The sequence below is a fragment of the Canis lupus genome, chromosome 14 (genome assembly GCF_011100685.1).
Source record: "Canis lupus familiaris isolate Mischka breed German Shepherd chromosome 14, alternate assembly UU_Cfam_GSD_1.0, whole genome shotgun sequence".
In the NCBI taxonomy this organism is placed as follows: Eukaryota; Metazoa; Chordata; class Mammalia; order Carnivora; family Canidae; genus Canis; species Canis lupus.
Window position 1 is genome coordinate 43,038,747 of NC_049235.1, and position 27,985 is coordinate 43,066,731.

Sequence of the window (27,985 nt, forward strand, 5' to 3'; positions counted from 1 at the left end):
TCATGACCTGAGCCAAAGGCAGATGCATAACTAACTGAGCCACCCAGGTGCCCTGAAAATTGAAGTGTGAAGAGGGAAAATAACCTGCCCAAATCCACCCAAATGAGATGTGTCTTAACATTCTATTGCTGGGTGACAAATTGCCACAAACTCAGCAACATACAACAGTGCACATGGACTATTTCATGGTTTTAGTGCTTCTGGTACTTGGGTGCATCTTAGCTGGGTGCTCTGCTTCAGGGTGTCTCAGGTGCTGCAATCAGAGTGTCAGCCAGGGCTAGGGTTTCATCCGAAAGCTCAACTGGGCAAGGATCTGCGTTGAAGATTCTCAGCAGTTGTTGACAAAATTCAGTTCCCTTGAGCTATGGGTCTGAAGACCTCAAATTCTTGCCAGCTGTTGGCAGGAGGCTGCTCTCCTCCGCTCGTCACCGTGGGGGCCTGTGTGATGTGGCCACTTCCTTCATCAGGGTGTGAGCCAAGAAAACAACAGATAGAGTCTGCTAGCAGGACAGAGCCTATAATCTTTATAACCTAATCTCAGAAGGGGCATCCCGACATCTTTGCTGTATCCTGTTGCCTGGAAGAAAGCTGCTAGGCCTGCCCACGCTCAAGGGGAGGGACCGTGGCAGGAGCGGGATCGCTGGGGAACTTCTGAGTCAGGCTGCCACAGGAAGTAACATCTGAGCTTTCAGCTCAGATCTGTGAACCTCCAATGTTTGGGTTCTTCTTCCTCTGCATGGCTGGATCCTCACAGTTGTTCCCTGCTGTGGCATGAACAAAAAAGTAAAGGTAACATCACTTTCCCTGTGTGACTCCCTCAACTAAAAACTCTTAGCCAGTGTTACTGAGTAACCTGATTTTAATAAGCAAGAAGGGGAGTTTCAAATTAACATACGTATCCACAACAAAGTGTGATTCAAAGCTGAGTAGCTAACGTGGTGCAGAGAGGAGCACATGGTGCCATGTTATAAAGGTGGCTGATACAACTATTGGCCCTTTCCAAGCCACTCCTGAACCCGCAGACCACTGGCAAATAATCTTCATAGGCCCAACCCAACAAATTGCCCTTTTTATGAAACGCTGACACTCTGGAGAGGGAGGCGGGTCAGAGGAGCAGGAGAAAACCAGCCATGACATCGTCACCCCAACCTTCTCTATGAACCATCCTCTTCCAAGCTGCTCAGGTGGGCACAGACTTCAGTCTGGGTGATGAACCAACAATCCTGATTGGCAGCATGTCCTGTGGTGACAGCTGGGAGGGATGGTTAGTGTCTGCCCTCTCTGCCCATTCCCCCCACCAACACCGCCGCTCCCTGGAAACTTCTGATGGGGACCGTTTCCAGCACAGAGGCTTCTTGGCAGCCCATGTGACTGTCTCACATTCCTCTGCTCCCATGCCTGTTTCTCAGGCCGCTGCTGGATGAGGCTCTCTCCCCACTGCCCCCACCTGCTAGAATGGTCACTTGGTTTCCATGACCCCCATTCATCCCCACATCTGGGACAGTCTGTCTCTAGCTTGTCTCACATGGGCTATTTAATTAATAATGATTTATTAAGAACTCACTACAGAAGCACCTGGCTGGCTTGGTCGGTAAAGCATGCAACTCTTGATCTTGGAGTCATGAGTTCAAGCCCATCATTGGGCATAGAGATTTCTTAAAAAACAAAAAAAACAAAAAAAAAAAAAAAAGAGAGAAAAAAAAAGAAAGAAAAGAAAAGAAAAAGAACTCCCTATAGGTGGATATTCTTCTAGGTACTGATAAAAAGATATTCCCTATATGTGGACATACATACACCTCTATGAGGTAGAGGCTAAGAGCCCCACTTACAGGTCAGATCCTGCCATTTAGTGGCAGTGGGCTCCACTTTGGCAGGTTACTTAAACTTTCTGAGCCCCAATTTCATCTTCTGTAACGGAGAGATCATTATTCCTACCTTGTAAGACTGGGGTGAGAATTCAGGGAGATGATTTGTGTACAGCACTTAGTACTGTGCCAAGCACCTAATAAATATTTAACAGTACTTCTGTGTGATCAGCGCAGGACAGACCATTAGCAGCAATTTCCCACCCATGCCAACCTGGAGGTCCATGAAGACCGGGACCATATCTTTTGACTTCAAAGCTACGGCCTCGATACCTAGCACGACACCCGGCACAGGGTAAGGGCCTCCTAAACATTTGTGGGACAGGTTAATAAATGAATAAGTAATACTGCAGTTAATGACAAAATATTTATCCAGTTCAACTTTCCAGGGAGCCCGAAGATCTCCCAATGTTGCCTAATTCCGTTTCAAAGTCCACCTTGGATGATAAGCAGCAAGTTTGGCCACCTAAGCAGCTGACCAAGGTCTAAAGGAGTAAGTAGACGGGGACTCAGATTCAGACTCTCAGCTCATGACTCCCACGTACCGAGTGTGCTGACATCATCTTCCCAACTGATTTAGCAAATAAGGAAAAGCCCTTCTGAATGGGGACTTTCTAATTTGTTGTGACCGTGAGTCATGTTGAAAGAAACCAATCCGTCCCGGGCTTGGTGCTGAGCGATGGTGGGGCACAAGGAGCTGCCTTCTACTTGTCGGTCCGAGAGTATGGTCTGCACGTCCCTGCAGAGTTCACCCAGTTCCCCTGTGGGTTGTTTTCCTGCATGGTAAGGTTATCTGCTCAAGCATGACCAGCAGCCATACTTGGAGATTGAGAACAAATCTCAGTATCAGGTGATCTGGCTTCTCTTGCCAGCCAGCTGCACCAGCTGGGTGACCTTGGACACATTTACTTAATGTCTTTGCATTTTCATTTTCTCCTCTGAAAAGGAGGGCAAGTCACACCTTATAAGGATTTCACGATATGATGTAAGACAAAAAGGGCCCTGCATAGGTCCTAAAGCATGCTTGTGGCATTGAGATCTGAATGCAGGGCCAGCATCAATCGCCCCATGTGGTGACAGGCCTGGGAAAAATCTCCTAGTCCCCTGAATCTCCCCCAGAGCTGGCCTGATTTCCACTGGTACTTGGGGTGAGGTGGTGATTTTCAAGATTTATTTCAGAACAGAACCCTTTTGTCCAGCAAACGTAACATGGGATGGAACTGAAATATATGAAGCTAATGACGGGGAGTCACCTGTCAGAGCAGAGCTGGGGACAGCCTGGATCTTTGCCTCTGATCTATCCCTTGAGATTCTGAGGCAGCCTCCCACGTGTCTCCCAGAGCCCCCAAGCTTCCCAGAATTTGGTTTGAAAACGACTGCACCAAAGTATTTTACATGGCCCCTGTTGAACTACTAGTCATATCGACACATTATTATAATACAAATGCTAACTATTATATTATTCTTATACTGTATTGCTGACATTTACCGCGGTGGTTCGCAAACTTCAGCTTGCGTCAGAATCACCTGGAAATCTTATTAAAACACAGATTATTGGGCCCCACACCCAGAGTTTCTGATTCAGTTCCTTTGAGGTGGCACTGAGAATTTGCAATTCTAACAAATTCCTAGGGATGCTGATGCTGGAGTCTGGGGACAACACTTGGAGAACCTACTGACTTAACGTGCACTTTCTATGGGACAGGCACTACACTGGGCACTTTACTTGGGTAGTGTTACTTCATGCTCCTGAGAACACTGTGAGGTAGGGATTGTGCCATTGAGAACCCTTATTTACAGATGAGGAAATGAAGGCTTAGAGAATCTAAATAATTTGCTCAAGGTCTGCAGGTATTGAGTGGAAGATTCCAGTCCAGGTGTGATTCCAAAGTCCTTGCTCTTCACCATAGCATTAAAATGAAAATGTGTTATGTGGAGGGGATGGGCATACTTATTGCCATATACTTATTTTCATTCATTGAACTGATATAAATGAGTTAATGAAGTCAACAGGCTCTGAGAGGAAGGATTCCAGCATAGTGTGAGGTTTCATGGAGAGCAGAAAAACGAGACAAAACGGGGATGTTTGAAGAACAGACCACAGTTTACTGACGTCTGCCTATTTGGGGCACCTGGGAAGCCACCCAACTTCTCAGGATACCCTGGAGATATTTGACCAAGTGAAGCAGTACTTGTGACAAAGGATAGAAAACAAATTTTACTTGATTGTTGATTGATCGATTACTTCATTTACTTACAAAAATTTACTAAATATTCTGGGTGCTATTTGGTGATGGGGGTTACTACGGGAAGTAAAATAGGCATGGTCCATGATTCTCAGGACTACAGTACACTCAATCTTATTACATCTAGTAACAATTTTACCCAAGTCTTGAAATTTTAAAATTCAGCTTTGGCCACATGATTCTTTTTTTGTCTCAGCCCTTTGGTTCTGACTCTTCCAAGTCTTATTATCTTATATTATTCACTCTGTCTGTTGACCTAGTGACTAATTTCCAATCTGATTCATGCAGTTCAACCCAGTTCTGACATCATGATCTCAAAAGTCTTCTCAATGGATCTTTTTAAAAATTCTTGATTATGGACAGGATTTGGCTGGTATTTGGTAATTGGTAACTTGCAAATATGACTAATAGGTGGAGGATTTTTAATTGGTCTGCTCTTGTGTTCTTATTCATTACTGTTAATTATCCAATGTGTCTGATTTGCCAAGTGGATGCTTAATGAATGGCCTAATACTGGAGCTGGAACCATAGCCAGGTCCAAGAGACCATGGTCCTGGGAGGCAGGTTCATGCAGTTCTCCATTCTGTTACATAGGACCCTTCCTTTTAGAGGTTTGACGAGGCCACATCCCATCCTGGAGATAACGTAACACTGTTTGATTGAAAGGAAATGAGGCAGCCCCGATGGCCCAGCGGTTTGGCGCCGCCTTCAGCCCAGGGTGTAATCCTGGAGACCCGGGATCGAGTCCCACATCGGGCTCCCTGCATGGAGCCTGCTTCTCCCTCTGCCTGTGTCTCTCCCTCTCTCTCTTTCTGTGTCTCTCATGAATGAATAAATAAAATCTTAAAAAAAAAAAAAAAGAAAGAAAGAAAGGAAATGTCCCCTGCACCTTGGGCCCCACTCACATGCTCTGTTGAAAACTAATTTGGGGAGATGCTCTGTGTTACCTGTTCCAATTTGGATTTGCTCACTCCGGCGAAGTCATGACCTATAAAAAAAGTAATAGTATAAGTAGTCCTCACAGCTGGCATGTCAAATTTCAAAGGATCATGTGAAAGAAAAAAAATTACAAGGGAAGAAAGGAATGCTAGGAAAGAAAGCTAGTAAAAGATTCATGATTGATGCGAAACACGGTTTTCACTGTGAGCTCAAGAAAACCTAGAGCCACAATTTCCGGCTCTCTAATCTGTAGATTGGTTGCATTAGAAACAAAACTAAATGTAAGCTTCAAAGTAAGGAGTCAGCATTCAGGGCAGGCTTATGGACCGTTAGTTTTGAACACATGGCCGTGGCTGGTCTTCTAGAGATGGCCCAGACAAAGTTTTTGAAACTGTGTTTCAAATTGCTAGCTGGCCCATGGGGCCCATGGAAGGAAATAGGTGTTTTCAGGAAGAAAAAAAATGAACAGAGAATAATGAGAAGAAGCAGCCCACATAGTCAGTTCTTTTGGTTAATGTAAAATATCACTCACCGATCCTAGCAGACCCAGTAGTAATTATTCTTGTTTGGATGTTTCCAGTGGAAAGGTATCCAGTTTGTAAAAAGCCTTGGTAGTTGTGTCATGAAGGGCACTACTTGCATTTTGGCACAAAATTAGCCTGGCCCACATGCCCCCATCCTGCCTCCTTACGTCCTGCTCTGTCCTGGATTTTGGCAGGGCACCCCTCCAGCATGACGTTCGGCCTCAGCCCCATCCCCGGGTTGCCTAGCCAGGCCCACATCACAGTAGGGGGGCAACAGAGGATGAGGGTGAGGAGTTGGCATCACTGAGTATTTAAGAGCTCAAATTCTAAAGCCAGAAAGATGTCGATTCAAATCTCCAATCTGCCTCTTACTATGTGACCCTGGGCCTCAGGTTCCTAATTAGTCTTGATAATAACATGAACTGATTATAAAGATTTGATAAAAGAGTATACAGTAAGAGTTTATTTAGTTCAGTGCATGGCACATGATATATAATCAGCAGTTGGTCCCTGAGATTACCGGAGTCTTGGTCTTAGTGTTAATCTGGGTGGTTTAAAAGAAGAAAGTAGGTGGATCAAGAGCAGTTCTCAAGTGAATTTATGCCAGTTATGAAGTTTATCCAAATTGGTTTCTAAATCCATTATAGAGTGCTAGAACATTCAGTAGAACATTCTGCAATGGAACATTCTGCAGTCATTAAAAAGTCCTATATCTGTGCTGCCCAGTATAGTATAGCCATTGGCACATGAAATTTGGCTAGAAAGAGTAAATTTTCAAATCTAATTTAAACTGTAGTGGCCATAGGCAATCTGTGGCTACCGTGTCAGGATTAAAACTGCTGAATCTGTAGGCGAAAGGGCAGACGTGGTGAGGGAGCAGTTGACTGTAAAGTAGAGTAAAGCTCAGAGGATTAAAAACGTCAGAAAGAATCAAATGTTTAATAGAGGGATGGACGTAATTCTTATTTCAGCCCCTTAGCACAAAAACAAGTAAACTACGAGACATCTGTAAACATCAGAAGTCAAACAGTCCAGTGTCAAGAGCTATGTGACGAACTGAAATGAAAGAGATTGAACTTTGGCTTGGAAAGGAGAATCGCAAAATGAGCAGCATTTGGTAAGCAGCCCCAAGGAATAAATGAGGCAGCGTCAGACCTGATCGTGAACCCCACTAGGCGGAGGAGCTTCCTGAATTGTCCTTCTGGAAGCCCACGATGAACCCGTACAGGTGAGAGTCATCTGGGGGGAAGGCTAATGGAAGGAGCGGTGCTTGTGTAATCACTGAACTGGCAGCGAACTCGCTCACTGGCAGCCCAACGCAGAAGCCCATATGGGGAGAAAGGAAAGTTGGCATCTTTTCTGTTCCTATTGGCACAACCGAGGATATAGGTATACACCGTGTTTGTTCGGCAATAACTCAAATGTGTCACAGACGTTGTGATAGAATGTCTAGTGTCTATAATTAGTTTAAATATTAGAATTGGAATCCGGAGGGTCAAGGGTCTAAGATGAAAAAAATGTTTGCGACAGCACTGGTTTTACGTAGCACTGAGTGTCTACATGGAGGTTGCACGGAGTTGAGGTAAAAGTGGCCCTGCCTTGGGAATGAAGATATTTGGTTTCGAGACCTGGTTTCTGCTGGTTACCGCTTGAGGGTCCTTGAGCAAGTCACTTATGTGCTCTTTGCCCCGCCGTTTCCACGTGTGTAAAAACGGGGTTGGGACTGACTAGCTCGTGAGATTCTTCAAGGGTCAAATAGGAAACGATCTGGAAAACTGGAATGCACTTTGCAAGTGTTACCGTCGTCACTGTCCTTTTGACTTTCTCAATTGCGGTGAACATGGGAGGTTGATCACTTTACAGATGAAGGAACCAAGCTGAGAGGGAGGGGTTTAATGACTTGCCAAAGGTCACACAGCTGTGAGGTCAGCACTCTCATGGGGCTATGAGAATACTGGCTAGGGGTTAGCCCATGATCACGAATATTTCATACTTCTTTTTTTTTAAGATTTTATTTATTTATTCATGAGACACACACACACACACACACACACACAGAAGCAGAGACACAGGCAGAGGGAGAAGCAGGCTCCATGCAGATCGGAGCCTGATGTGGGACTCGATCCCGGGCCTCTGGGATCAAGCCCTGAGCCAAAATCAGACGCTCAACCTCTGAGCCACCCAGGCGTCCCAGATTTCATGTTTCTTTGGAGTCCCTTGCTTTAGAAATGCTTAAACTCAGGGGATGGTGGGACTGAAACAGTCAGACTGCCTTTAAATCCAGACAAGAGAGGCCCCGCCTAGGGCCCCATGTGTTAGAAGGGCTTGCAAACTGGACCAAATCCAATCTGTTTGGGTAAATAACATTTTATTAGCACATAGTCGTGCTCATTCATTTATGAATTGTCTTTGGCTGCTTTTGTATTACGATGGCAGACTTGAGTAATCGCAATAAAGGCCAAAGCCAAAAATATTTACTCTCTGGCCCAGACAGGAAAAAGTTTGCCTACTCCAGGTTTCAAGGGCCCCAGTATCACAAACCACACGAAACTAAACGTATTGAAGAGCACACGGGCAATCTCTCCCTGGGGATCTGATCAGCACTTGGCAGAGTGTGACCCATACCCCAAAATTGCTTCTGTTGCTTTACAGCCTCCCTCAGGTCTCAGGCCCCCGACCTCCACATCTGCACTGTGAGCGCAAGAGAGACCACATCTGGCTGCCAGTAAGGTTTAGGGCTTCCAGTGTTCCTGACTCAGGTGGGCGCAGATGGCTTTGGAGTGCAAGGGGGATCCTAGGTGCACAAGTAGTCAGATAACCAAAATGACAAATCAATCGATTTGTCAAACCATTTCCTCCCGGCTAGCATAACCGTAGTAGCCTGTTGCATAACCAAGTGTCAGTTCCTGGTGGAGCCGGGCACCCTTGCTTCTCTTTGAGTTTCAATTCCTGGTTCTGGTTCTGGGAGTCCTCACAGCTTGCCACGGTATCTACAACAGATGTAGGCGGCAACTGGGGAACATTTTGCAATATTATCTCATGTTACCTTTAAACAATTTTTCACATAGATCGCAATGTGACAGGAGTAAAATGTGATGCATTTCTTACAATGGCAATTTGGTGGACATTGAGCACTGGAATCGTGAACAGTGTTATTTTTCTAAAAATGATTTTAACTAGTTTTGATTTACACTTTTGACATTCACATATTATAAGTTGTATTGTGCCTTTTAATTTTAAAGATGTTTTATTTATTTATTTATTTATTATTTATTTATTTATTTATTTATAAGATTTTATTTATTTATTCATGAGAGACACAGAGAGAGAGAGAGAGAGAGAGAGAGGCAGAGACACAGGCAGAGGGAGAAGCAGGCTCCATGCAGGGAACTTGACGTGGGACCCGATCCTGGGACTCCAGGATCACACCCTGGGCCAAAGGCAGGCGCTAAACCGCTGAGCCACCCAGAGATCCCCTCATTTTAATTTTTTTAAAGGTTTTATTTTTTTAAAAGATTTTATTTATTTATTCATGAGAGACAGAGAGAGAGAGAGAGAGAGAGGCAGAGACACAGGCAGAGGGAGAAGCAGGCTTCACACAGGGAGCCTGACATAGGACTCGATCCCAGGACCCCAGGATCACGCCCTGAGCCGAAGGCAGACACTCAATCACTGAGCCACCCAGGTGCCCCTAAATTTCTCATTTTTAGAAGACAGATATATCTTTGAAAGCACAAACATTTAAAAATGTTTAATGGTTTTCACCTTAATTTTAATTTGCATTATTTGATGAAAATGTATTCACGTTGTCTACTTTGAATATTGTTTTGACTTATTTTTATACTCCTTTGAACATTAATGTCAATGAAATAAGATCCAGGTTTCTTATTTGTGATGGTAATCACGCATTTTGGGTTTGGCAGTAACAGAAATAATATGCCTATCTTTGTTTTTTTAATTTTTTTTAAGACAACAGATGGGAAAGTGACTGATCAGAATCATTAATAAGGTTATTTATCCCCCATCCTCCAACTTCTTGATAGGAATTCTCTAGTTGGAATTATATCAATTACCTTCTACCTCAGTATTTCTGGGAATCTGTTTTTCAGGGAAAAAAGAGTTACCTTCAGTATTGGGACTACACAATCCCATGTGACTGCTTGGAGCATTGGGAGCAGGCCTCTTTCTCCGGTGACTAATTGACTAGGAGTCTACTTCTGAGAGTTTCCTGCAGCTCCAAGTTCCTTGAAGCCCCATCTGAGGCTGTCTTGCCCAGGAGGAGAAGGAGGAGGAGGAGGGAAGAACTGACCTGGAAACAGGAAACAAGGTGGCCTTTGTCCCTTTCGTTCTATAGAGAGCTGCTTCCCCTGGGGTGCATTAGGACCAGCCATTCAGGGGCAGTTGGGTGACTCAGTCGGTTAAGTGTCTGCCTTTGGCTCAGTTCATGATCTCAGGGTCCTGAGATCAAGCCCCATGTCAGGCTCCCTGCTCAGCAGAGTGTCTGCTTCTCCCTCTCTCTCTGCCTCCTCCCCACTGCTTGTGTTCTGTCTCTGTCTCTGTCTCTCTCAAATAGATTCTAAAAATTAAAAAAAAAAAAAGGTCCAGCCATTCAGGGAGCCAACCAAAAGCCCACTTCTCTTGTGGTGGGGAGAGACACACCTCTAAAGCCACCCAAGGTGCTCCTGGAAGACTGACACCAACCATTTTTAATTATCCAGTGGCTCCAAGGCCAGGGCTCAACTCCAGCACCCCAGTGCCCTGGGGGAGCTTCTCCTACACTGCAGAGGAAATACGTATTCATTCGATAGCTCGCTCAGTCGTTGAGCAAACATTGGCTGCTGCCCACTGTGCCAGACGCTGTGCTGAGCATAGGACACAACTGTGAACATGGCCTTCTTGGGATGTAGTAAGAAATATATTTGGCATTTGTCTCTGGTTCCTGGTGCTGAGCTTCCAAAACCCTTGGAACTTCATCATAGGACAGTCTTTTGTTTTTCATCATGAGCTCCTTCTTAATGCACTTGAGTTTATGTCAGTGAGGTGACTTGGGGGTGTATGGGTGGTGGGGGGGTGAGGATCCCTAGGGAGCCTCAGATGGTGCTGATCACCAGAAGGACCCAAAGTTTGGAGGGTTGGTGGTTTCAGCCCCATCTGCTGTTAGGGGGCAGGGGGACAGGTTGCTGGAGATTGAATTCCACAAAAATCCTTGAAATGGGTGAGAGAGAGTCAGCGCAAGGGTGTGACTAGAGGACCTGAGCTGCTGGGTTCAGCAGTACCTCATCTGAGATGGATGGATGTCTCACTCTGCAGTTCTATAAACCAACAAACTCCCTTTTTGGTTTAAGTTCATTGGAGTTGGGGTTTTCTTCACTCACATGCAAGAGTCTTGACTCACAGAGCAGACAGGCAGAAAGTCTGCTTCACCATAGTGTGACGAACGCCATCGTAGTAGACGGAAGATGGGAGGCGTGAGTGGCTGCGGGCCCTGCTTCTCCCGTGGCCCAGCCTGGACACCTGCAGCTTCCTGGGCCATGTCCATTCACATCGTCAGCTTCCTCCTCAGTGCCCGTGTGTGTCTGTCTGCCTGGAGGAATGTGCTCGGCCAAGCACAGGACAGGCTAAATAACAGTCTCTTAAATGACACAGTGGTTTCTTTTTCATGTAACAGTTTATGCTGGAATAGCAGCCCAGCTCCCTGAAGTTGTCAGAGGTTCCAGCTCCTTCCAGAGTGCTTCTCATCATCCCTAGGGGGCTGACATGGTCCTCAGGCGTCCCAGCCGTGCCTGGGTCCATGTGTCTGTTATTTTGGTTGTTGATTCACAGCTGAGTTAACCCTTGTTCTCTCCCTTTCCTTGCTATCTCTGTGCGAATTTAGTGCCACTCTTGGGCACCTGGTGACCTTATGGCTCTCACAGAGAACTTGGTAAAGTCTGTAGACATCTTCTCTGCCATCTTGCCACTTCCACAGATCTATACATTCTAGTCTCTCCCACTTTCCAGATCTTTCCATCATCTCTTGCCTTCTCTAAATCTCAGTGTGGAATAGAGAGCAGAACACAGTATGCCTCCAGGACCCAACAGGGGCCTCCCACTCTTTCCAATCTCCTCTCCTTCCCCCACCAGGAAAACCCCAATTTGGATGAGAGAGTGGGGAGAGTAAACTATATCGTCTCATCAGGTTTTCTTCCAAATCTATTTCTCACACCCTGGGTTTTTCTTGTTGAACCTGAGACTTAGGCTTTTGACAATCAAAGACCAAGAACTGACTTTTTCAGGTATTTCTCAGCTTTTTGCAGTGTCTCCTTATCTCTGAAGGAAGTTGGGTGTCAGGCTGATGGATGGGTGGGGGACACAACAGAGAAGGACAGAGGGGAGGAGAAAAACACATCAGCGAACACTTCAGTCTAGCCCCTGAGCACCAGGACAACACAATGCTGGGACTGAATAGGACGCCAGTGCATCCTGCCACCAAGATTGGGAAACATGTCTCACACACTCATGTCTGGTACATATTTTTTCCCCTGGAAGCCTGAATAACCCCCGAGACTATTTTAAATTTTCAAAGAAAATTATGCACATTTCCCCATCTAGGCTGCTATGTTGTGGCGCTATTTCATTATAATAGCAAATATCACAACTATGCCCTCCAATCTAACATTCATAGGAAATATGCCAGTCTCTGATCTGCCTCTGACCTAAGTGTCAAATGTGTTTCCAGGACAGCCCCCCATCCCTGTGACCAGCCCAGATCTATCTCTGCCTGACCAATAAGACATTGCTGTGTCTCTAGGAATGAGACCCAAGCTGGAACCTGGCATCTCTACCCCATAGCGCCAGTCTTTGCAAGGCTTTGCAATCAAGTTGCCCACTTTCAGGTCTTTCAGGTCTACCTGCCAAGCCTCGCTTGCAGGGTGTGTAGCTAAATGTAACTCTGATGGCAGATGGTCAGGGTCACCTTTCCGTAAAATAAGGGAAAATGTGTTGGTAGCCAAGGACCTGCATGCCATTTCTGGCACAAACGTATTGCAGGTTGCAAATCTGTGCTCCACTTGCATGAAAACACTATCATTGAAACCTCAGGCTGAGATGTCTTTCTTAAAATGTGTTCTGTACAAAAGTGACAGATGTTATTTGAAGATAGGGTTCTGGGCAGCCCAGATGGCGCAGTGGTTTGGCGTCGCCTTCAGCCCAGGGTGTGATCCTGGAGACCCAGGATCGAGTCCCACGTTAGGCTCCCTGCATGGAGCCTGCTTCTCCCTCTGCCTCTCTCTCTCTCTCTCTCTCTCTCTCTCTCTGTGTGTGTGTCTCTCATGAATAAATAAATAAAATCTTAAAAAAAATAGGGTTCTATGGTCAAATATATTTAACAGGTCCACTTCTCAGAGTCTTTAACATACAAGTGTCCTTTGTAATGCCCGAGAGGGGGTATCATGTGTGATGGTGATCAACTCACTCGGCCTCTGAGCACTTTCTGACGCAGAGAGCTCCTGAGACTGTGGCTGGGTGGGACACACTTTGAGAAATGCTATGGCAATGCCCACTTCTCTTGTTACAGTACATTCTTCTGCGGTTCTGACCGTTGTGGCTTGGGGTTAGAAGACCATATTACCTTTCGTAGGAGCTAAGTGACTAAGAAACAGCAATTTGGAGTCACTATTAAGGCCTCATCTCATCATTCCTGTAAATGTCCAGATATGAAGAAATCAATGACTGGATCATTGCCACTGCTCATTTCAGGGCTGGGTTTGCTTGGCTTTGTGACTGTGTGTCCAAGGTCCAACTTGTTTCTCTTATTTATACTTTTCTTTTTTCTTTCTTTCTTTCTTTTTTTTTTTTTTGAAATGGGGAAGGGGAAAGGGAGAGAAAGAGAAAAAAAATCTTAAGCAGGCTTCACACCCAGCACGGAACCCGACACAAGGCTCAATTTCATGCCCCTGAGATCATGACCTGAGCCCAAATCAAGAGTCAGACGCTTAACCAACTGAGCCATCCAGGCGTCCTATACTTTCTTTTTTGAGACACAAACACAATCTTCAATAACCATGAAACATGGTAGGGATCATACAAAGCATCTCAGAGACTTTTCAGGTGGTAAAACCAATGGTGTATTGATGATCAAATTTATTCACCCACCTACTGTTTAGCACCTACTAGGTACCGGGCCCTACAGAATGCACAAGGTTGAATAAGGCAAAGTCTCTATTCTTAAATATCTTCTGTGCCAGCTCTATCTGATTTCTTCAGCCATTTGTGTTCTAGAAAATGTTACAGTAATGCATTTATAGATAAAGGAACCCATCTGGAGATGAAGTAAATAGCTGGTTCCAGTTTTGGTGCCGCGAGAGGAGAGGCTGTTCCAAGACAACAGAAGAAGGAAGGAAGATCATTACTTCATTTCCACTTAATTTTAGTGAGCTTCTTGGAAGAGGTGGTATTTTGACAGATCTGAAAAAAGAGCATTGGACTGATCTCAAGACAAGTTGTTCAATAAATGTATGAGGATCCAGGCTTGGAAATGTGAGCATTGTGAATGAAAGGAGGCCACCACCACTGAGAGCTCAGAAGCAGTAACGCTGGGTATTCTAAATGTCTCTGTTCACTGTCGTAGAAGGTTCTCCTGCATTTCCTAATTCCCACCATTGTGAGCTGCCGAGCCAGTGTTTCATCATAATCTTGGCCCTCAAACAGTACAGTTCATCCAAAGATGACAGGGTTTTATGAATAGAAGTTCGGCCCTGGACCAAGCTTGTAATAAATCATAGGCTTCATTATACAGGTGAGGAAAAGGGGCCAACTGCTGGATGATAGATTTGCCATGGAGCAAGAGGGCAGACTCCATGCGGTGTTTCGGAAAGGTTCCATTGTGAACTTTGACTGACCCACAAGGTGACTTTCTTTTGGAGTAAATAGTGTGGAAGGAGGACCATAAGAGACCAAAGAATAAAGAGGGAAAAAATTGGGGGTAGATGTTCCCTCCATCCACTACTCCATCAAAATCATGTGAAGCCTCCAGAGAAATGTTAGCATGGTATGATGCTTAACAAATATTAAAGGAGAAAATAAAATGATTTTTCTGTTCAACCCCAATCAAGATCTATGTGAAGAACTGGAGAATTTTTCCTCTCTCTCAGAATTAACAAAAGGCTTATTTAATAGTGTTAGGATGTGACCTCACTGTGGTTAAAAATATCTGTGTTGCTTGTATGTGGAAAGGCAGGTAAACCAAGACTCATGTGGGCAATAAGAAATACAGACATAAGAGAGAAAAGGAAATACAAATGCAATGGCAATAATAGACTTGGATCAACACCAGTATTTTCAAAGAAGCCCCACACAACCTCAAATTCAATAGAAATCTCTTTGCCAAGGACTCTGACACATTCCATCTATCAGCAGGCTGGCTGCTTATTCCTAAGGAGCATCCCTAAGATCAGGCCTTTCCCGTTGGTCCTGTTGGAGCTGAAGCCCCCCTTATTCTCTGCTCCTAATCCCAGCCATCACTGTGCAGGGCCATGAGGCTCAGTCAGGCTGTTTCATATGCTGCCACTGAGTTATAATCCACCTTGTCTGATTTTGCCACACTTGCAGACGTTCATTTTTTTCTCCATCTGTAACTGAGGAAATAACAGGTAATTAATTCGGTGACTAATTAAGCCCCAACCAGGCACTTCAGACTTGTCCTGGTTTGTTCAGTGGCCTGCTGAGGCAGATGGACCCAAACCTTTGGTTGATTTCAGTGGCCTGGAATCTCTGCATTTGTCTACAAGGGAGAAGTGCTATACCTAACGTTGGAGAGTTCCTGGCGAGGAGCTGGCAAGATGTGGGTGGCTATCGTTGGTTCCGTGGACAGTTTGGGAGCCCTTCTAAGAGAGAAGAGTTCAGAAAAGCTGGAGAAGTTGTTCTTGTAAAGTGATCAGTGATCCTGGGGTGAGATTGTAAGGTGGAAGGGGAAGGCAAGATGTCCCAGCAAAGCTGCTAAGACTTCTCCCCACCACCCCAGGTGACAGTATATGTCACAGAATAGGGGAAGCTTGCTTTCCTTCCTGCTGCAGAAAATGGCCCCATGAGGCCTGGCAGCTTTGAGAATAGGAGCACAGGATAAACAGCCACAGGCTGGCCAGGAACCTGGTGTAGATTTGTGAGTGTGCTATTATATAATCTATCCAGGGCGAATACACTAAATTGTTAAGAAGAAGCCAGTTCATTTGAGGCAGAAGTTGCTGGTGCCCACCAATTTTCTGTGTGCTCTGCTCCTCCTCCTGTGGGCACTGCCAGACGACGTCTCCCAGCCCCCATGCATGCAGGGACCATGCAACTAGTCCTGGCCAAGGAAATGTAGGTGAAGCGATGGACACCACTTCCAGGCCTGGCTCCCAAAACCTTCTGTGGGATCCTCCCCACCCTCTCTCTTCGTTGATGCGCTGGCTGGGTGTAGAGGACCCAGTAGAGGACTCTAAAACCCTAGGTGACAACAGGGCCACAAATAGAAGGAGCCTGGGTCACTGAATGATGGCATGGAACAGAGGCTGTCATAGCACACCTCACCCCCATCCTCACCGGGCTGTGATGTGTGTGAAAATTTAAACTTTTTGTGTTAAGCCACTGAGATTTGGAGCTTGCTCGTTACAGTGGCTACTATACTGGCTAATACTGAATTGAAGCTAAAAAGTGACACAGAGAAGGGCCAAGACTACCTAGTACCTTCTCAGATATTTTTCATTGAAGTTTTCAGAAGTGCAGACAAGAGTGCACGCATATCCCCAGGTCCTGGGGCTCATGACCCAACTGTTTCACTTCAAGTTTCAGCTTCCCTTTAGTCTTCTAAAGGAACATTTGTCTTCTTTTCTATAATATACTCATGTTTATCTTCATATCTTCTGAGCTTTAGCCCTCAAGTTGATTTGACTTTTAACCTGGCATCCCATGTACCAGCTATATTACAGTTTGGTTCCAAAGATCTCATCCCCTTTGCCCTGGTTATTTGGTGAAAAGCAAAGCTCTGTCAGGGAAACCCCTATGCAGGGTTTCAGTGAGTTACCCTTCAGATTTCAGATGCCTGATTTAGTTTTTTTAAAAACAAAAATGAAAGCAAACTTGGTCTCATTTTCTGGTTAATGCTGAGGCTATTCAAAATGTTTTAATAACTTGGTTTGACGAAAAAGACAGAGCTTTTTTTAAAAAAAAAAAAAAGAAGTAAAAGAAGTCTGGAGACATTTACTGAAGCTATGTCCCTCTTTGAATTGGGGTAGCCATGGTATAAAGATAGCTAATGCCTTTTTCCCTGCCTCAATGGCTTTTTCTCCTGGAAAACTGTCACACTGCCCAGATGGTGACAAGCCAGAGATGGAGCCTGGGCCCTGGAGACTCACCTAGTGAACGCTTGATTTTCAAAAGGAATTTCAAAAAGGAATCAATCAAAATTACCTTAGATGAGGGAAAGGCACCTGAGTCCACTCCTGGACAAACTGAAAACCCCCAATTCGTTTTATCTTTTCTCAATGTTCTCATTTGCTTATCTTCAATGATTTATCAGGGAGAATCACTGAGAAGTTCACTGCCAGGGGCAGAGCAAACTCTGGGCTGCCGCCATCAGCAGAGGTGTGAGCATCAAAAGGAATCATGCTTGGACCAGCTTCTCTGTCTCTTACTGTCTTAATTTTACCCTATGATCTTCAACATAGACTTAACTACCATTATGTCAATATAGGACCTTCAAAAAAGTTGTTGAAACAAAAAGAATGATAAAATGGGTCTTGAAGTGATATTTAATTATCAATATTCATAGCAGCATTATTCACAATAGCCAAAAGGTGGAAGCATCCCATGTCCATTGATAGATACATAGATAAACAAATTGTGTTATACACACACAAAGGAATACTACTCGGCCTTAAAGAAGGAAGGAAATTCTGACCCCTCTTGCAACACAATGAACGTTAAGAACGTCATGCTAAATGAAATAAGCCAGTCACAAAAGGACAAATATTGCATAATTCCTCTTATATAAAGCATTTAGAGTGGTTGAATTCATAGAGACAGAAAGTGGAAAGCAGTTGCCAGAGGCTGTGGGGAAGCAGAATTTGAGAGCTAGTGTTTAATGGGTCAAGGGTTTCAGTTTGGGAAGATGAAAGAGTTCTGGTGCTGGTGATGGTTGCAGGACCATGTGAATGTACTTTGTGCTGCTGAATTGTGTATTTTACCATGGTGAAGATGGTAAATTTGATGTTATGTGCATCCTATCACAGTTAAAATGGTTGAAGAGACATGGCATTGGAGAGTGTGTTGGGAGGAGGTGATGGTCCCCTCGCCACTCCACCCCCTCCCAGATGCATTTGGGCAGTTGGGGTAATTTCTTCAGTTACATATTTTGTTTGCATATGAGCACTCAGTTAGTGATTTATTTTGCTGCTTTGACTTTTGAAGAAAAGAATAAAACAATTTTCTCCTTTTCGCTCACACGAAGAGCCAGGCTTTGTGTTCTCCACTTTTGTGCCCACCTCTCCCATGGAGAATGACTGGCTTTTCTGTGTTTTGAAGGCTGCTGAAAAGACAACCCCACCTGGGGCTCTATTTGGTCATTCTGGACCCTTCTAGGGAGCATTAGGAGTTACCCAAAATGGGGAAGGGTTGCAGCAGGGAGGGGGAGCCTAGGAATTTGAGATGGGTTCTTTGAAGGACTGGGAGGGGTTGCGGCCCCAATACTAAGCCTCAATATTGGGGCTAAGATCTAGCCCCAATACTAAGTGACTGGGCGGTTGTGGACTTGGGGGGTGCGGCCGCCAATGGAAAGTTGTATTAATATCTCAAAGAAGGATCCATTGATTGCAGCAGAGGGTTTCAAGGCAGAACTTGTATCAGTGAGGAAGTGCCCATATGCCCACACTTTGGCAGCCTACGGCTTGGAGAAGTGCCCCCCCAAAACGTATAGAACCAATGCTGGTGGCAGCTGCAGGTGGCAAAAGGAGCCTCATATCCAGGACAACCGCAGTGGATTATGGAGCATACACCACCTTTATTTTGGAGGACCACAGAAGCTTCCCTTTCAAGTGCCAGTCACTAGAGGGAGGGGTGGGAGCCCAGGCTTGTGGGGAGAAGGAGGGAGGAATAAGTGTTCAGCGGGATACGAATCAATGGAAAAGAAACAAAGAAGTATGTCGCTGCCTACATCTTTAACAAGTGCCTTGGAACACTTCCAGCCATCACAATTGTCCAAATTTTACTCCAAATCCAATCTGTGACTCCTATTGTCTTCTTACACCGGGGGACACTTAGGAAGACGTAACAGATGGCTGTGTGTGGCAATAGCGCTCCTTCCCCACTGCCAGGAGGGACTTTTGTCATAAATGCCTTTCTCTTTCATCCAAAAATAATCTTTCTTCATATGAACAAAAGCAATACATTGTTTTGCTATTGTATGAAGAAGAAAATGTAAATTTCCCGTAATGCTACCAGCCCAGAGACGACCACTACTAACATTTCACTGTATTTCCTTCCCAGTTTTTCCCGTGCATTGTATCACGTCGTTAGCCAGGGACGTCTTTCAGGTCCCACTGCCCTGCTGTGCTGATGAGCCTGTACTCAACCTTTCTGATCCAGGATCTTCATGTCAAGTAGCAGACAGAGCCGGGAGGACCGTGTGGGACACTAGACAGAGAGAACGCTAACCTACCCATAAGGGATGCAAACACCGCCTTCTCAGCAGATTCCTCATCAACCAAAGACTTGATCTGAACATAAGCAACTTAGATTATACTCAGCTGGTTCCAAATGTTTGTTGGCACTTACATGATATTTATCCATAAAAACAAGATTGTAAATGGTGGTTAGATTCGCAGGCCATAAAACCCAAGATGATGAGCAACATAGCTGAGAGGTTGTTGATAACTGTTCTGATCACAGATTCCTTCCAAATCCTTTGGAATTCTGGGTCCCTCCGAGACCCAAATCCCAGATGTCCAAGTCTTGACCCCTTGCCTGGTCTTGGGCCTCTAAACTCTCAGGGTGTGTAGATTTGGCTGGGCAAATGGCAATGGAAGATCAAAAGCAAGGGGAAAGGACTCAAGTGGGAGAGACACAACATCCCTCACAAGTCCAGCATGGCTAATTAGGGAGTCAGCATTGAAATCGTAGACTTTGGAGACACCCCTACTTGGGTTCAAATCCCAGCTCCGCCTTTGATTAGTTGTGTGAGTTTGGGCAGCTCACTGAAACGCTTTGGAATCTGTTTTCTCATCTACAAAATGGGAATAATAATAATACATATTCCTAAGGATTTACTTGAAGATTAGATAAGCCAAGACATGATTTCTCAGACTTGAGAATGCCGATATCTTATAGATTCCCACCGTTGATTTGAAATACTTAAATTAGAACATTTCCTAAATATTGACACTCTTAACAATGACAAAACCAAATGTAAGATTACAAATTAAAAAGACCCCCTAAATTAGAATTAATTAGTGTGATTAATGATGTTATTTTGCCAAAATTAATTCAGCTTCCTGAAGTACTAGTTTCTAGGACATGGTTCTTTTGGGCTTGACATTCCTAACCCACCATATACTGTGTGATGGTTCAACTTGCCTACGACCTTTCTCTAGACTAGACGTTGTAAATTGGAGGGCTGTAGACTGTGTGTAGCCCATGGACAGGTCTCATTTGACCCTTATAGAATTCATTTTTTCAATTAGTTGCTATTATAAGAGAATTAAGAATTACACATACAATCTGCCCTCCCACCTTCTCTTGAAAAGCTGGAAGATCTAGCCCCATAGGGCTGCAGAGTCTGGAGCTGAATGGCAGTCCCCTCTCGCCTGAGCTGGGCTTCCAGGTGGACCCCAACACCACTCCCCGGCTGTCCTCATTTGTGTTAGCTGCCAGCCCCTGTGGTTTTTTGCATTGTGATCTCTTCTTATAGGACTTACTGAAAAGCACCTGTTCTTTCTCTACTAACTTATGGCAATTAAGCAGCACTTCAAGACACCAGCCTGTGAGAAACACAAGAGCAAAAAAGTTCTGCTGAAATGATGATCAGTTCAGTTCTAAGGTGTCCATCGAGATGACCCGGCCAAGTTTGTTCATGTAAATGTGTTTGAAGATTATTATTGAAGTGAAAATACAAAATGTTTACATGCCCCAAGAGTATCTTTAGTTCCTCCGGGATTCCTGAACCCCTGAGCACCGATTCACTCTCAGAGCTCTCAGCCAGAGCCAACACTGCCGACACCTTGATTTCAGACTTCTAGCCCCCAGCACCATGAGAGGATAAACTTCTGTTGTTTTAAGCCACCCAGTTTGGAGAAATTTGTGAGGGCAGCCTTGGGGAACTAATATAGTCGCCTGGCATAGGATCGGACCCCAGAGAAGAATAAGCTGGATGTGACTGTCACTGAAAGGAAAGAAACTAAAGAGAGAGAACAGTAACCATCCCAAAATGCAGTAGGGGGGGGTCCCTCCTCCCTCGTCCCTGGTGGACACGCTGGCAGATGATGACCCACTTGCCCCCAGGAGGCCGCCAGCCCCAGACCTCTGCCCTCCTCTGGCTATTGCTTCTTCAGCATGTACTTTCCACTCCCTTACACCCCCTTGCTCCCCAGTCTCCTCTCTGTGAGTTTGGAGAGAACCATCCGAGCAAGTGCATGGCTGGGAGAGGAGGATGAAAAGCAGGGTCCAGCTCGGGAGCCGGGAGGTCGCTGCTGGGAAGGAGGAAGGCCAACGGGGCCACGAGGCAGGTAGCCTCTGATACACCTTCGGTCCCAAGTCTGAACCAGGCCACCCCGATAGATGGTACCTAAAGGCAACGCCTTTAGGATCTACGGTGACGTCTTGTTCTGGCATAGCCAATACAAAACAAAACTTTTTTCTTTGAAGGAACAAAGAAACCTAAATAAGCACTCGGATCTTCAGCAGCGCTCCGATCTTCCCCGGCCAGCGTGTTCCCACCTCGTGCATCGCTGCGGCCACGCCACGGCCACGGAGGGCATCTCAGGTGGGCTCTGACCTGCCTCGTCCTGACGCCCACTTAGCCTGCTGCTGTCTGTCTGTTGTAACAGTTCTGTCTGTCCTCAGCTCTTTTGAATGAGCTGAGTGTATTTTATCAGACCTTATGTCTCCTCATCTGTTACCTTCACGCCCTTCACACTGACATGCTGTGCTCAACTTTGCAACCAAGTGTTTACTGCTGATGGCATTTTCTCCCCTATTCCCGTCCTCCCATCCCGCTATTTGCATTGCATTAATATGCAAATGAAATGAAATGAATCGCTTCCCCTTTGGTTGAGAATTCACAGTTCTAGGGCTGGAGATGGGCTGGTTTAGTTTTTCATAGATTTTTGTAACACCAAGTTCTGCTGCTGTGTTGGAAAGTAGGAACGTTCCCAGGTGTTTGCCTGCCTTCTTTCCTTATTCTCTTCCTTCCTGTCTCCTTCCCCTTTCTCGCTCTTGCCCTTGATGGGGATCAGGACATGCTATCCCAAAATATAGTACATTGGCATTTTGAATATTTTAAGCTGAAAGAGTTTGAGAAAATGACAAAAACAAGAAGATTGTTCTGACCCCCCTTCACAGATCTGTATTCCTATTACAAGTCATCAATGTGTACACTTAAAAAGATGCAGTTCATTATATGTAAGTATACCTCAATAAAGTAGAAAAATCTAATCAATTAAATGAACAAAGGGCTTTCATGTGAATCAGGTTTATTGAAAAATTGAGCATTAGACTAAAGAAAAGCTGTATCTGGAGAAGACTATATATTAAAAGCTTTAAAAATGATTTTTGGTCCAGCATTTCCAAATCAGGGAATTGATTTTAAGGAAGTCACAGTAACTTTCATCCTAATATTACTCATAAAGGACAAATTGAAGTGGCCTAAATGGTTAGTAAAAGGTACTATGACATATACATATGATATTTCACCATCCAACATGAAAATCATGTTTTGTTTAAATATTTTATTTATTTATTCATGAGAAACACACAGAGAGAGGCAGAGACCTAGGCAGAGTGAGAAGGAGGCTCCCCATAAGGAGCCCAACATGGGGCTCGATCCTAGGACCCCGGGATCACGCCCTGAGCCAAAGGCCATGCTCAACCACTGAGTCACCCAGGCGTCCCGAAAGTCATGTTATTTAAGTGTATTTATTGACACAGACTTTTACACAGACTTTTACAATACACTAATGAGTTGGGGGGTCAATTACCAAAACATATATATATGGTATGATCCTATCTTTAAAAGAATCAGTATGTCCCTACATGCATACAAGAAATCTGGATGTAGTAGTCACATAGGTGGGTATGACAGAGACTGCTAGTTGATCCAACATAGTTCTCTCTTCCACAGTGATAGAATTTTTGACAGGATTCGTGGCCACCCAGCTGAAGACTACATTTCCGGGGTGCCTGGGCTCAGTCAGTTGGGCATCTGCCTTCAACTCAGGTCATGATCCCAGAGTCCTGGGATCCAGCCCCACATCGGGCTCCCTGCTCAGCAGAGTCTGCTGCTCCCTCTCCCTCTGCTCCTCCCCCTAACTTATGCTCTCTCTCACTCACTTGTTCCCTCAAATAAATAACTAAAATCTAAAATAAAAAAAGAAAGACTACATTTCCCAGGGATGCCTGAGTGGCACAGTTGGTTGGGCATCCCACTCTTGGTTTTGGCTCAGCTCATGATCTCAGGGTTGTGAGTCTGCTTGAGTTTCTCTCTTCCTCTGCCTCTCTCTAAAATAAATAAATAAATCTTTTTTTTTTTTTAAAGGACTACATTTCCTAGCCTCCATTACAGCTAGATATGACCATATGACTGTGTTCAAGCAAATGGGATCTGAACAGAAGTGCTGTTTCCAACTACAGATGATTCTTTGCAAGAGAAGGGGCATGTTCTCCCCTCTGTATTTTTCCCTTTTCCAGTGGTGGACTGAAGCAGTGGTACAGAGCCATCTTGGACCCCACACACAGGTGGAACAGCCAGGAATTTTGGAGCAAGAAGATGGAAGGAACCTGGGCCTCTCACAGTGTCACAGAGCAGAGCCAAATACTGACTCCAATGTTCATGTGAAAGTGAAATAAAATCTGATGCTTTTTAAGCAACTATTTCTTTAGGTCTCTGAAATGTGACTGAATCCATATCTATCCTACCCAGTGCATGTAGGGAAAAAACAAGTTAGAGAAGAGAATGATTAACAGAGAAATACAGGTGATAAGTCAAATGAAGTGAGTGCTGAAAAGCATCTACTTGGTGAAGCAACGGTGAAGTCACAGGTGACCCCAGGGACAGCACTTTCAAGGGGTGATAAGATCAAAAGCTCAGTTCTGGAAGTGAACTCCAAGTGAGGAAGGATGGATAGTAAATGTAAGCATATTGCCAAGTTTAGCTATAAAGGAGGCAATAACTAGGTGATAATTGGAGAGTGATGTAGAGATGGAGAACAATCCTGGCTCACCTCTCCTGTACTCTCTCATAGCATTCTCAGAGAATGGAAACCCATCCTAACAATAATTGCTAATGTTCTCAGCCCATTTTACTTACTGGTAATTGTGTCACTCTACACTTAGTGGCCAAAACTACAAAAATGTATTTATTATTTGTCAGGATTCTGGGGGATGGCTGGGCTGACATGCTTGCTATAGTGTGGGCTGGAGCACTGACATGCCTGGAAGGTTCTTGGTGGACTAGAAGTCTGTTCTACATGGTTGTTTGAGCTTCCCCATGGCATGGCAGCTAGGTTCCAAGAGGAGACATTTCAAGTGTGCAAGAACATGAGTTGCTAGTATTTTCTAAGGCTCAGGCCTAAGACTAGCATGGTGTCATTTTCACCACATCCTACTGTTCAAAACTGATCACAGGGCCACCCAGATTCAAGAGGAGGGCACTATATCAGGACGTGAATACCAGGAGGCACTGAGGACTACCGAAATAATGGTCTATCCCATGGAAATGACTCAGAGGGGAGGGAGAGATTGCAAAGGGGCAGGAGGAAACTTTGGGGGGAGATAGATATATTTCTATATTGACCATGGTGATGGTTTCACAGGCAATACATGTACCAAACTGTACCCTTTAAACCTATACAATTTATCATGTACTGATTATACGTCAATCGAGCTATTTTTTTAAAAGAGAGCAATCTACTTACAGAATAGGGGGATGTTTCAATAAATTATGGTATGTCCATTAGGTGGAATCTTTCATAGCAATCACTATTGATAAGAAGATTATGAAGGAATGCTGGGAAACGTGTATGAATGAGGACAAATGGGAAAAGTAGCATGAAATTCTGAGCACGCTGAAAATTTTGCAAAAATGTATACGTGTGGGCAAGGCTAGAACAGCTTTTGCAAGATGAAAATAACTTCATTAGGGAGGTAGAAGAACGTGGATTTTTTTCCCCCTTTAATTGTCGACATTTTCTGCTATGCTGCTGTATTTCCTTTATAATTCATGCCCTGATCCTTTCATTTTGCATTCATTTGCTTCTGTATGTGTCAGGCCTCTTCCGCTCATGCTCCGGCGATGCAGATCCTGCGTCTGTCCACAGCACTTTGCTCCTGTGTGGGCCTCTCCTGACGCAGGGACACTTGCACCGGGCTCTAGATGGGGGGCAGTGGCGCTGCCTGGAGTGACGTGGCAACTCTGTGTTTGTCAGCCCTAATAACAGGCTTGCGCTCTCTCTCTCTACCTGGAGCTGTCATACAGGCTTCCAAACCCAGACAGGTTCTATTTCACAACTCCTTCCTAATTAGTCACCCTCTTCCCACTTCCCTTTTCTGCCACTGTCTTATAAAACCCGCTGGCGTGTCTGCACCATGGCCAGGCTTCCAGCTCCTGACTGCCTGGCGCAGCTGCTCGCCCCCATCTAGCAGAGCGGTGCACGGCTTCGCTCCCCGTGGCTGCAAAGTTCCCAGCTGCCCATCTATCTCTCCCCCCAGCTCCTGACATAATCTCTCTTCACCAAGAAGCTACTTGGGGAAACATGCTATTCTTTCCCAGGTGTCACACGACCACAAAGGCAATTTTCCAGAAAGATGGGCTCAGCAGGCCAGTGCCCCAAAATGGGGAGGAAAGGGCGTTGGGCCTTTTCATCATGCCACCACTGATTGGCTCCAAGTCCCTGTTGTACCTGCCCTGATGGGGCTTACTGCCCCCTGAAGGTCAGCTCTGGCCCTCCCCATGATAAGCACAGAAAGACAGCCGATGGCAGGCCAACATTTTCAGTCTCACGGGCCAAACTGCTGTCTGCATTCCCAGAGTGCTGTGTGGGCAATGGGTTCATGATAAAAGATTGCAAGCCAGAGCCGGAGAGGCACCTGCCAAGTCCCAGTCACCTGACTGCAACCAGGAGCCTGAGGGCTGGGGTGGAGGGCACTGTGCAAGCAGGCTGCATCCCGCTCCAGCCCCGGCTGCTGTAGGGGAGGCTCTTTGGTTGCAAGCAGCCAACCTGATGCCTGTTGAACTGGTCCTCAGGGTGGCCAGACTAAGACTCAATGCAACACACCAGAAGAGCCAGTGTGCTGTCAGACTGATTTGTCCTCAAAATGACTTTTTGCTTTGGGCAGAAGCAAACTGCCTGTCAGTTTCCGTTGAGGGCAGCCGAGGCACTCCCAGAGAAAATGTGGGTCCTGGGCAGGTCCTGGGGCATCTGGCCTCCAAGGGCTGTCATTTTGGTCTCACTGGTCCTTGAGTGTCTACCCCCAAGCAGCCTTTCAGAACCGTCTTTGCTCATATTTTCCCCCCTACCCTTAGCCTCTCTCATTGTCTGACTCTTGATTTACGTTTGCACAAAGCTCTTGGCAGAGAGACATTTTGCAAGCTCTAGTCACCATTTAACAGTAGGAATGCCGGGCGCCGTCTGAGTGGGCGACATCAAGGAACGTGTGAGGACGGGCTGTGTTGCAGCTGGGATCCCTCACCCCTTCTCTCTCCTCTGCTGCCTTTCCCAGAACCCCTACCAGGCAAGAAAATGCAAGCACGGGAACAGGTGCACATCCACACCCCCCTCCCCCACATTCTGGAAGGAAAGGGAGTACCAAAAGGCCTTCCTTTGCAGTGTTCATGATTCATGTGATGAAAAATGCTTCCTGTCTGTGACCATTTCATTATTATGGTAAATAGGATTCCAAAACAGTGGGGAAATATTATCAAGTTGGGCCCCCAATGATTTAAAATTACATTTATGCCTCATCCAGAAAGCTTTTCCTGAGGGAGGGGGTAAGAAGAAACCGGGTGACTTAAGGGAGCTAGATCACTTCTTAAGGTTAAAAAATACTAACTATGATATGAAAAAAGGGATGGTGCTGGAAATCCACTGGACATCCTAAGTACCAGGAATAAAGATTTTAGGTTTTATTTCCATCTTTACAGACTGAGAGACTTGATAGGACTGGACTGTCCTGAATTGCAGACCCCTGCCAGTCCCCACAAGGTCATGAGGTCCTTGAAGGTAGACCCTGCCACGTGGAAACATTTTCACAGCCCCATTAGATCGGGCTCAGTAGGGATTCAGGAACTATCTATTTATTAATAGACAACTGTCTATATCTATTTATTAATAGACAACTGTCTACAAATTGTTGGAAAGGACCAACAATATCCATATGTGGGACATGGGCACTTTTATTAGGACAATTAGTTATTTAAAAATGTAGGAATTGCGCATTCCCTCTATATTTCAGTCACACCAGGGGTATGAGCTGAGCCAGCAGGTGTAGCCAGGAGGGCAGCCACAGCCAAATGAAGAGCCCCTTACCTTCTCAGAGGGATACTATTTTCACGTATGGCATAGATTCCTGAGCGTCTGTGGGACAATGAGGACTATTTGTGCAGTTTTACAGAGACGTGGCTGCTTATATGAGCTGCATTACTCAACCGGCCTTGCTCCGAAGTCCTCAAAGACATAACATAAGTTCAGGTGTGTTGCCCTGTTAAAGGCAGAACTGAAGGAGGCCAGTGCTGGGTGTGGGGCTGGCCTGTGACACTCTCTCTCTCTCTGGCCAGGCTGTATGTTACTAGCACCTGTGGAACTTCTTTAACTATACCTGTTGCCCAGGTTCCTCCCTGGACCAATTAAATCAAGATCTTGGGAGCTGAGTCCAGGTATCATATTTTTAAAGCTCTCTAGAGGGGTCTCAGATGGAGCCAGGGCTGGCACTTTCTGGAAAGCCATAGGGAAAAAAGAGGCACAAAGAAAGGTAAGAGGAGAGATTTTTTTTTTGCTCTCCACAGTCTACCAGTTTGCTTTCAGCCAGCAATGCTGATTGAACTTTGATGTGTACGCAGACCACCTGGGGGTCTGGCTGAAATGCAGATTCTGATTCAGTAGGCCTGGCTGGGGCTTGAGATTCTATATTTCCACTGAGCCCCCAGATGGTACAGATGAAGCTGGTTAGCAGGCCACACGTGGACTAGCAAGGA

At 45.3% G+C, this 27,985-nt stretch overlaps 1 long non-coding RNA gene across 4 annotated transcripts; it reads left to right on the plus strand.

Moving 5' to 3' along the window:
- Nucleotides 1-562: 562 nt before the first annotated feature.
- LOC102152815 lies at nucleotides 563-23,667 on the plus strand. 4 transcript variants are annotated; one of them, XR_005369645.1, is made up of 6 exons: nucleotides 563-2,160; nucleotides 2,242-2,358; nucleotides 6,546-6,802; nucleotides 9,684-9,901; nucleotides 21,445-21,562; nucleotides 23,333-23,667. It is a non-coding gene; the product is annotated as an uncharacterized LOC102152815 (long non-coding RNA). The 4 variants fall into 4 exon arrangements; XR_005369646.1 differs by having other exon boundaries at nucleotides 564-2,160; nucleotides 2,255-2,358; XR_005369643.1 differs by lacking the exons at nucleotides 563-2,160; nucleotides 2,242-2,358 and having other exon boundaries at nucleotides 6,255-6,802.
- Nucleotides 23,668-27,985: the final 4,318 nt, after the last annotated feature.